Here is a 10,390-nt window from a genome sequence, read left to right on the forward strand (position 1 = left end):
ATGGTGGTTGAAAGTGTTGGCTGTGGAGTCGGGCTGCTTGGGTTTCAATCCTGGCTCTGCCACTTGCTAATTGTGTCCTCTTGGGCTTCTGATTCTGCCTCAAGGGCAAGATTTCTTCACTACCTAAATCAAAATTTTACCAATAAATGTTGCCCTTCATATACAGAGGTGACCCTCCTGAGCCTTTATCCATGGAGCCTGAACTCTGAGTTTGTTTTCTCAGCACTACAATTCCTAAATTTGCTCTGTTCTAGCCTACATCACTTGCCTAGTATCTTTATGACCATCATGCATTGGTATGAGATGTTTAGCTGGGCTGCATAGAGGAGAGTACAGCTAAACTGATGCACTAACCACCTAAGCTAATCACTATAGCTATGTTACCCTGTGTTACAGAAGGACAGTGGCAATATTTGCCCAATAAAGCATGAACATATCCATTACTCAATATAAGAGCCAAAATTATTATACGGTATTCTAGGAATAAGTGTTTAAACCAGAATTCTTAGAATCAAGTGGAAGAGATCATAATATATGTAAAACAAAGAAAAACATATGATGCATATACTCAAACGGCATGCAGAGAGATTCTAATAATATTGGCCATAGTTGTTAAGAAAATGAGAAAGGACAGGGGTTGGTATATATGAAGTTTCACAAAGACAGTACAACCTGAAGGCCCTGTGAGAGGATAAAACTTATTCAAATATAAGGGGATAAGAAGAATCAATATATTTTACTGTGGCAACAATTGTCTTGTTTTTCTTCTTATGTGCTTCCTTAAAAGGATCCACCCATTATAAAAGAATGCACTTCACTGCACACACCCCGCCAACAGGGACAGGACAGAATGCAAATATTTTCCCTCACCTCAGGGGAGTATTTGAAAACACTCTCTTGGAAAGGAAACCAACTTATTTGGTTGCTAATTATTTTGGCTCTGGTTTTAATGAGCCATCCACTGTAAAAGATAAAGAGGATAGTAAGACTTTTTCTCTCTTTTTTCGGTAAAGTGATTTAAAGGCTATGGACAAGTATCATGTAGTAGTTAAGATCATGGATGCTGGTGCCAGACTATTTGTGTTTGTATCCCTGGTATTAGGTGTGTGACCTTGGGCAAATTGCTTAAACTTATCCTCTCTGTGCTCAGGAGGCCTCATCCATGAAATGAGAATAATAATAGTACCTATCTCAAATGGTTGTAATGAGGATTAAAACAGTGGTTATTATTATTGTTGTTATTTTTATTTATTGTCATTATTGGCCTGGAATCCTGGGAAGGGATGAGAAGTAGACGGTATAGACAGATGGGACCACAGAGTCTTCAAAATGATTCCAGGGTAATTGCCTAGGAAACTGTGTGTGTGTGTGTGTGTGTGTGTGTGTGTGTGTGTGTGTGTGTGTGTGTGTCTGTCTGTCTGTCTGTCTGTCTGTCTGTTGGGGAAAGAGAGCCCGGGAATGAGACAAAGTGCCTGGACAGTGTCTGTTGAGCACACTAGAGAAGGACTCTGTGGAGAACATTGTTTTGGTACCAAACAATCAGATTTCTCCCCAGCAGCCAGCTGCCTTGTCTGTGTCTAATGAAGAATCTACTTTGCGTACACCCAGGATCCAGGCAGTTGATTCTGCAAACCACTGAGAGGAGGAATAGTACACATCTGCTGTTTTTATATGTGTTTTCTTTATCAATTGGTAGTCTAACAGAAGTATGGGCCATTAATGCCACAGGAATTTGGTTTATCTCCATCAAATTTACCTAGTGTGGACAACTATGAAGTCTGCAAACAACACACAAAAAACCTCAGAACACCTGTCTCCAAAAGGGGGCCATGGGCACCAACGAATTGATGTTGGGGGAATTCCTCTAAACCTGTATGTCTAGGGTACCTGATTCGGACAAGTCTGGGGCCCCCGATCTGTAATACTATTTAGTAACATCTCTTGTTACAAATGGCTGAGTCTTGTAATGATAGAAGGACCCCTTTTTAAAGAACTGCTTGTTCTGTGGAAGGAACTCCTCAGACACGTGCTCTGGGGCAGCGCCACACAGTGTGGTCCTTGGACCATGGCATCAGTGCCACCTGGAAGCTCATAAGACAGGCAGAATCTCAGGTTTCCTTCCAGACCTACTGAATCAGAATCTCCCTTTACAAGGTCCCAGGAGACTCAGGTGTGCATTAGAGTTTGAACAGCTCTGTTCCCATGGACTCAAATGGGTCACGCACCTTTTCTGGGTGCCTGGAGTTGCAAAGCACTGTGAAAGACTCAGGTTGATCATTTCCCAAAGTTCAAGGAAAAGCATCCCCAGAAAGCACAGATAATGCTAATAAGCATAGCAATTACAAGTAAACCCTCTTCTTTGAATTAGCAATTGAAGCAATATACAAAGAAACGTGTGCAATTCTTCATTTTGAGACTTTTTAACCCTCAAAGGTCTTGAAAGGAGAGATGCCTCTGGAATGCAGCATTACACTTAGATCCTTCAGATATTTAGATCAAAGCCCATCAAAGTGTTTGTGGGCTCAAAGGCAAAAAGACATCAGTTCTGAAATACAAGAGTTGTGCTGAGGCTGTTTTTGTACTTTTGTGCGTCCTTTTGAGGAAGAGTTCTTCTTGAGCCTTTGAACCCTAGAGACCTGCCAGTTTGAGTGGAAGAGGTGCCATTTTCCTTTAAGCTTCAGGTTGCCTTCTGTTCAGATCCTCAAGCATCAAGGTCAGGTCCTGTTCAGAATAACTGAATGTTAATTGACTTGCTGGGAATTTACGTGCATTATCTTGTTTACACCAATGTTCTGCTGGCAGTTTGTAAATCATTCTCTCCGGCGGGCTCTGACATGGATTTGAAGTTTGTTTCTGTTTTATAGGAGTTGGGTTAATCTCTAGCTATGCTAGAGGGTTAGAGAAATTAGATAGAATTGTGGGGGGGGGGGGAACCTCTCCCCCACACACTCCTGTATCATGAATGATTATCACAATTGCCAGGGATTGTGGAGACTGCATCTACCTCCAGGTAAGAAACAGACTGGCTATATAATTAGGCTAACACTTTCTGGGGAGATTTTTTTGTTCTTTACCTTTGCCAAATGTATATAGGCTACTGCTTGCTTGAGCGTCCTCTTGGCAACTAACCAATACACACACACACATGCAGGGGCACAGACTGGCTGGCACACTCATAAAGACCATGCAAGGTGACCTCAGTGATTTGTATGGCTACCCCTTGCCATGGCCCATTTCTCAATGCGTTGGGCAGTCTTCCAAACACACAGCAGCTCTCTATGCAGTAATCACTTGACATCATTGAAACCCCAAGCAGAAGATACACAGTTCCCGTACATCTTGCTCTGTTTTTGGTCTGTATTAACTGTAATCCCACTGTTGCTTATTTTTCTTGCCACTGATTGGCTACGTAACTTTGGGCAAGTCACTGTGCTTCAATTTCCTTATCTATACAATTAAGTGGCTGTACTTTTTAGCTATAGCCTGGGTTTCACGCTTTTTCCTTTGGTTCTAGGAAGTAAAATTGTTGCCAGCTCCCAGGCTGTTCATCAGGGACCTGAAGCCTGGAGCTGCAATGCTATAGTGAAAACTGTAGTGGCCTCAGAGGGTTTGTTTGGAATTCCAGATCTGCCTTTAACTTAACGTGCATTTTATCTTTGGCAAATCTCTTGGATTTTCAGTTTCCACATCTGAAAAATGGAGATGAATATCCTGTCTTGCTAACCCTGCAGGGCTGTGATGAGAATGTATTGCACTCAGAAAAGTGCTAATCAGTACAGAGGCTGATACATTACCAGGTTTTTCTGATCTGTCCTTTTAGTCAGGGAGGTGGCATCAAGCTGGTCCCAGTCCCTGAGTATCCGCAGTTAGCCACAGCTGCATTGCAGAATCCTATAGAGATATGATTCCCAGGCTACCCTCAATACCACCCAAGCAGAGCTTCTAGGGGAAAGGATCAGGCATATGAAATGGACATGAAGGCTGATTTGAGAACTAGTGGTCTGAAGACAAGGAAATCTTACCACTCTCTTGATCTGAAATCCTAATATTCATTGTGTATAACGGGATGTCTCTTCTCACATCTGATGCCTGAGGTGTGGTGCCGACAAGGATAGAGTGTGTAAGGGGCTGTCCTGCTGTCGCCTTCTTATTAAGCTTGACAAATATACCTTCTAGTCTTGAATCTTGGTTTCCTTCCCATATATTAAGTGGAAATCATCTCTGACACAACTGTTGTAATGAACTTCCCCAAAACTACATATCTTTTGGGAAAGTGTTCAACTTGAACTGTATTTACCCTCTCTAAGCCCTCTTTAAAGCACTAACTAGGGCACAGTGGAACTTAATCTATTGTCATTTGGAGCACTACAGTATTAGGAGATGATAGAAAAAGGAGGAGAGGAAATAGAGAGGAGCCACGCAAATCCGTTTCTACTTAGACCATTTTGTTACCCGCTAGAGTCTGTTTGGAACTGACACCAGTTAAGTTCTGTGCCTAAGGAACAGCTTTGGGATGAGAACCTGGAGCTTAAGCAAATGGATTCACAAGCCACAAAGTCTTAGGCTTGTCCTTCGTTTCACTCTTCCAATCTAGTTCCACATGTCTGGGAGTGAACTCAGGCTAGATGTTTCAGAGCCACAGTCCCAGGCTGGCCCATTAAGAACCTCAGAGGAGGTGGAGGGATGGGGAGAAAAAAATACCACTATCCAGGGACTTCCCTGGTGGCGCAGTGGTTGGGAGTCCACCTGCCAGTGTAGGGGACACGAGTTCGAGCCCTGGTCCAGGAAGATCCCACATGCCGCGGAGCAACTGGGCCCGTGCACCGCAACTGCTGAGCCTGCGCTCTAGAACCCACATGCCACAACTACTGAGCCCACGTGCCGCAACTACTGAAGCCCACGCACCTGAATGCTGTGCTCCGTCACGAGAGAAGCCACAGTAGTGAGAGGCCCACGCACCGCAACGAAGAGTAGCCCTTGCTCGCGGTATGTTCACTTTGAGCAAAAGAACAACAGATCCTTCTGCAAGAGAAAGAAAGAAAAAAAGCCCTCTTTCTTTAATCTAGCAGAAAAGAAGACATTACCTCAGTGCATGCTCCTACTAGTATAAATAGCAGTATTAGGGAAAAAGCTTGTTTCTCCATGACTGAAAACCATTTAGGACACAGAACCTGGACTCCATCTCTTCTCTATTTCCCTGTTTACTTTAACACTGTGAGCTTTGGACTCCAGGGAGAAAGTCTAAAAATACTATAGCCTATTTGTTCAAAAGGTAACAAAGATGGAAGGGCCCTGCTTTTGCCTAAAGGGAAAAAAGGAATATAAAATCTTAATGTTTTCATTTTTGAACTCTAAACCAAAGTCAGACCTTGGAATATTCTTTATTTTTCTTTTTAATAGGCAATGTGAAGACGTGGTAACACAAATTCAAATGGCACAACAGGAAATATATTGAAAAGTTATTCTCCCTTCCAACCCTGCCCACCAGCACTCCAGTTCCCCTTCCCTGAGGCTACCTCTGACGGCAGTTTCTTGTGGATCCTTCCAGAGATGATATTCTCTGCATATCGAAGTGTGTGTGTTTGTGTGTGTGTGTGTGTGTGTGTGTTGATGTATTTATGCATGGGCACCTTCACAGAGCTCTGACTTCCTTCTTTTAACATGAATAGTTGCTTCCTATTCACACTCTCCTGCCCCTTGCTTTTCTTCACTTAAAAAGATGTCTTACTCGGGGAGGGCTGAACAGTCGGGCTGGCTGCTGAGATGAGCGCTTCACTGGGGCAGTCTCCGCATATCATGGGGACATAGACGCTGCTGCCTTTGATTGGGCTTGGTCCTCACAGCTCCAAAAAGAAACAAGATCTCGATAAGCTCTATGAGCTGTAGTCCAAAGCGCGTTAGATTATGAACCAGTTTGGCCCCTCAGCCCCAATCAACCGGTCCAATCTCTCATCAATAAAACCGGATCCCGCTAGCACCCCTCCACAAGGCTCCATGGCCAATAGCACTACAGTGGTAAAGATCCCAGGTGCTACTGGGACAGGAGGGTGTCTCAGCCCTGAAAACGATCAGGTATCGACCAAGAAGAAATCACAAGACTTAGTAAGAGAAGTGGATCCTAATGAGCAATGGGATGAAGATGTGGAGGAGATGCTACTGCAGATTGCTGATGATTTTATCGCGAGCGCGGTGACAGCAGCCTACCAGCTTGCTCGGCATCGCAAGTCCAGCACCCTGGAGGTGAAAGATGTCCAGCTGCATCTAGAACGCCAGTGGAACATATGGATCCCAGGGTTTGGCTCTGAAGAAATCCGACCCTACAAAAAAGCTTGCACCACAGAAGCTCACAAACAGAGAATGGCATTGATCCGGAAAACAACCAAGAAATAACACACGGAAAGGTCAGGGAATGGACAACAATGTATTTGGAGATACTTGAGCTGAGACCTCAGCTATCTCATCCTTGGATTTTTCTTTTTTAATGCTTTACAGAGAAGCATATATTTTTATTAGCAGTGCGGCAATATCTATAATGACTGTCAGGATCTGCCAAAAGAATAAAGCCCCCTGCCCCAGAAAAAAAAAAAAAAGGTGTCTTAGAGACAATTTCATATTAGGACATAGAGACCAGTCTTCTTCATTTTAATATCTCTATAGAAGTGCACGGAGGTATGTATCATAATTTACTTAACCAGCTTCCTACTGGTGGGAACTTAGGCTCTTTTGATTCACTTGCTCCTACAATGTTGGAATAAATATTCTACATATACCTTATGGTGTAAAATATTTTTGAATCTTAAACTGCCATGATATAAATTGCTTCTCACATCTCTCCTCTTCAGTGGTTGCAAGTTTCTCCCAGGCTCAGCAGAAAACTTTAGCAGACTTAATTATATTTTATTTTTAAAATATTAACTATATGTCAGAGTACAGTGCTGATTTCTGGATGTGGGATTTCTCTCTGGTTTAGTTTAGCTGTTACCAACCTAGCCAGGGAAGACAAAAGTTTGATCTGTGTTTCCACATGGCCACTAGATCAGTCATTGAACGAATGTGACCCTTTCTGCTACAGTGGTAAGGTCACAAAAGTCACCTTAACAACCTGAGGAAATCAATTCCAACAATATCTAGGAACCATCTCTGACTCAGGGCTTTCTGGATGCATAGAATTTCTGCCTCTGCATTGATAAGATCATAATATGTATGTACCAGAACTCAGGGTTCCCTAGGGCTCTAGTTTTCAACTCTGAATAAATAGAAACTGGAACACATTTGAAATGAGATTGAAGGCTCTGGGAATATTGGACGTTGTACTTTTATTTCTTAAATAGCAAACACGTTTTGGGGATGGATAAATAGGGATCTAGCTACATAGGGATGGTGAGGTAATCCTTCCATCCATCAGGTGCAGGGCCATGCAAAGATACCACAGTTGTCTGTAAAAGCTGGAAGCTTCCTACCTGAGGGCATAATTGCTACAGAAGATTTGTTGTTTGATCGATAAAGGAAAAGGAAAGAGATATTGGGGAGGGGAGCAGGCAATACTGAGGTAATGAAAAGAGTACACATTAAGAGTTAGAAGACTTGTACTTTAGTTCAAGCCCTGCATGATTTTAGTTAGGACCCAAGTCAGAAAGCCCAAGTCAAACTTAAGTAAAAAAGGAAAAGTATTTGTTCTACAGGATTGTCTTGATGCAGGGATTTAAGAAGCATCAGCGCACCCAATCTCTCTTCAAGCTTTTGTTTGCTCTGTGTTGACTTTATTCTCACACTCCAAATGGTGACACATTGGCTGCCAACAGCTCCTGTCCTGAATCTTCCCAGGCTCAAGACTCGCAGATAGAAAATCTCCTCTTCCCTTAAGAGTTCAAGTAAAAGTTCTGTAAGGGCAAGGATCTAAAATCAGAGTGCTCTTACCAAATAAACTGGGAAATAAGTACTTGGTGCCCCCAGATTCAAAATGTCTGCAACAGGCTCTCACTAGGCATCTGGCTTTGGCTCACCTAATTTCTTATTGTCTGACTTTTCCTGTTCGTCAAATACGGTTAAACTTGATAATCTTTGTGATCTCTTCCAGTTCTAAATGAATTTTCTTTCTTTCTTGCATCCTTTGTTTTTTTCACATTAATTAAGCATTTAACCTAAACAGGTATTTTCCCAGTTGCTATCTTGACTGTTGGTATTTTAATAGGTATAAGAAACAGATATGTGTCTAAAAATAAGAATATAATATATGTAATCTAATAGAGGTAAGCATGAAGAGCAACTGGAACACAGGAGAGGGAGCAATTAATTCACTTGAGATCGTAACATCTGAATCTAGTTTGAAGCTTGACCAGACTTTGACAAATCTGTGGTGCGAACATTAGCCGGTAGGATACGTGCAGTAGAAGTATGAAGCTGGAATTACTTACAAGGAGAAAAGTACAGTAGCAAATTCACCCACACTTATATATTGACTTACTATGCCTTCTGGCAGTACCCAAAGAGGGTGAGGACAATATAGAGGCAGATGAGAAGGCGTTAACCAGATAGTTAAAGAGTAGACAAGCATGATTTCTGAGCAAGTATTGGTATCATGGACTTGAGTTAGGAAATAAATGCTGAAGAATAATTAAATAATTTAAACAAGAGATTGGCAAGGAGCAAAACAAATTAACTTAAGTAAGCCAAATTAAACCATACCACCACCATTACCACCAGAAAACAGCATAGTGACTTGTGGCATGTAACCCAATGAAGTTAGAAATCAGTTAACAATGGAGATTTGATTTTTCCCCTGAAATCTTGAAACATAGGAGTCTCCCTTGTGATGGATTGTGTGTTCATACATGAAGTCAGAGGAATGAATTAGAAGACCTCTTAAAGCCCTAAGGTCCTCACATTGTAACATTTTGCTTTGCCTCAATGGTTGTTCTATGCAGTGACTTTACCCCAAATGAAAAATTGCTGCAGCCTAATAGTTGATGCCTATTAGAGACAAATGTGCTGGTCCAGGGAACTATTTTAAAGACTATAAAGGGAATGCCATTCTCTGAATTTGAAGGGGGGAAATAGCAACCAAAATTATCAGAAAAAAATTTGTATTCTCCTCAAGCATATTCTTCTTGAGAACAGCAGAAGGCCTCACAGAGATGATCACGATAAAGACAGGAACTGTTGGAGCAGGAGAGGGGTAATCAGGGATGAAAGACTGAGTTTTCCTACTCTACCTTACCTTCTAATTCAGTTCTTTTCTAAAGCAAATTCTTAAGAGACTAAAGGTATTCACTTTTTTAGGGAGAGTTAATTATAGTCTCATTTAGAAATAAGAGAGTACCTTACTTCACCCTTTAAAGTTCCTTCCAGGACTATTGTGATTCTACTAAAATGCTTTAGGCATTAAATAGAGTCAGAAAACTAAATATGCATTCTTGGTTCTAACACAAAAAGGAAAAAAAATGTTTCAAAGGCAAGAAAAAGAGAAAAAAAGAAAGTTTTTCCCATTCAATGTTTACTTTCATGGGAATGCAAATATTTAGCATTGTTGTGATTTTCACACTGAAGATGAATGTCAGTTTACTGCAAAGATGTGAATTAATTCTTGAAATAAAGTCTAATATGCAAAATAAAATTTCGAACACATATTAGGAAGAACATGCTGTGCAGGGCACTGTGGAGAATATGAAAGACATAGTCACCACCTCAGGCTTCTAGACTAATGGGAGATAAGATTGTCAACTGAAAAGAAAACGCACAACCTGAAAGCTGAGGATTATGTTTTTATTTTTTTATTGGAGTATAATTGCTTTGCAATGTTGTGTTAGTTTCTGCTGTACGGTGAAGTGAATCAACTATACATATACATATAGCCCCTCCCTCTTGAACCTCCCCCAACCCCATCTCAGCCATCTAGGTCTTCTCAGAGCACTGAGCTGAGCTCCCTATGCTATACAGCAGGTTCCCACCAGCTATTTATTTTACATATGGTAGTGTATATACGTCAAACCTAGTCTCCCAATTCATCCCACCCTCCCCTTCCCCACCGTGTCCACACGTCCGTTCTCTACGTCTGCCTTTCTATTCCTGCCCTGCAGATAGGTTCATCTGTACCATTTTTCCAGATTTCGCATATATGTGTTAATATATGATATTTGTTTTTCTCTTCTGACTTACTTCACTCTGTATGACAGACTCTGGGTCCATCCACATCTCTACAAATGATCCAGTTTCATTTCTTTTTATGGCTGAGTAATATTCCATTCAATATATGTACCACATCTTCTTTATCCATTCATCTGTTGATGGACATTTAGGTTGTTCCATGACCTGGCTATTGTAAATAGTGCTACAGTGAACATTGGGGTACATGTGTCCTTTTGAATTATGGTTTTCTCAGGGTATATGCCCA

At 41.5% G+C, this 10,390-nt stretch overlaps 1 pseudogene across 1 annotated transcript; it reads left to right on the plus strand.

Annotated features, from left to right (window-relative positions):
• Nucleotides 1-314: 314 nt before the first annotated feature.
• LOC309622474 (transcription initiation factor TFIID subunit 12 pseudogene) lies at nucleotides 315-10,140 on the plus strand (annotated as a pseudogene). Its single transcript has one exon. The product of its transcript is annotated as a transcription initiation factor TFIID subunit 12 pseudogene (transcript).
• The last annotated feature ends 250 nt before the right edge of the window (nucleotides 10,141-10,390 follow it).

The sequence above is a fragment of the Balaenoptera borealis genome, assembly GCF_965194805.1.
Source record: "Balaenoptera borealis genome assembly, chromosome: 2".
NCBI lineage: Eukaryota > Metazoa > Chordata > Mammalia > Artiodactyla > Balaenopteridae > Balaenoptera > Balaenoptera borealis.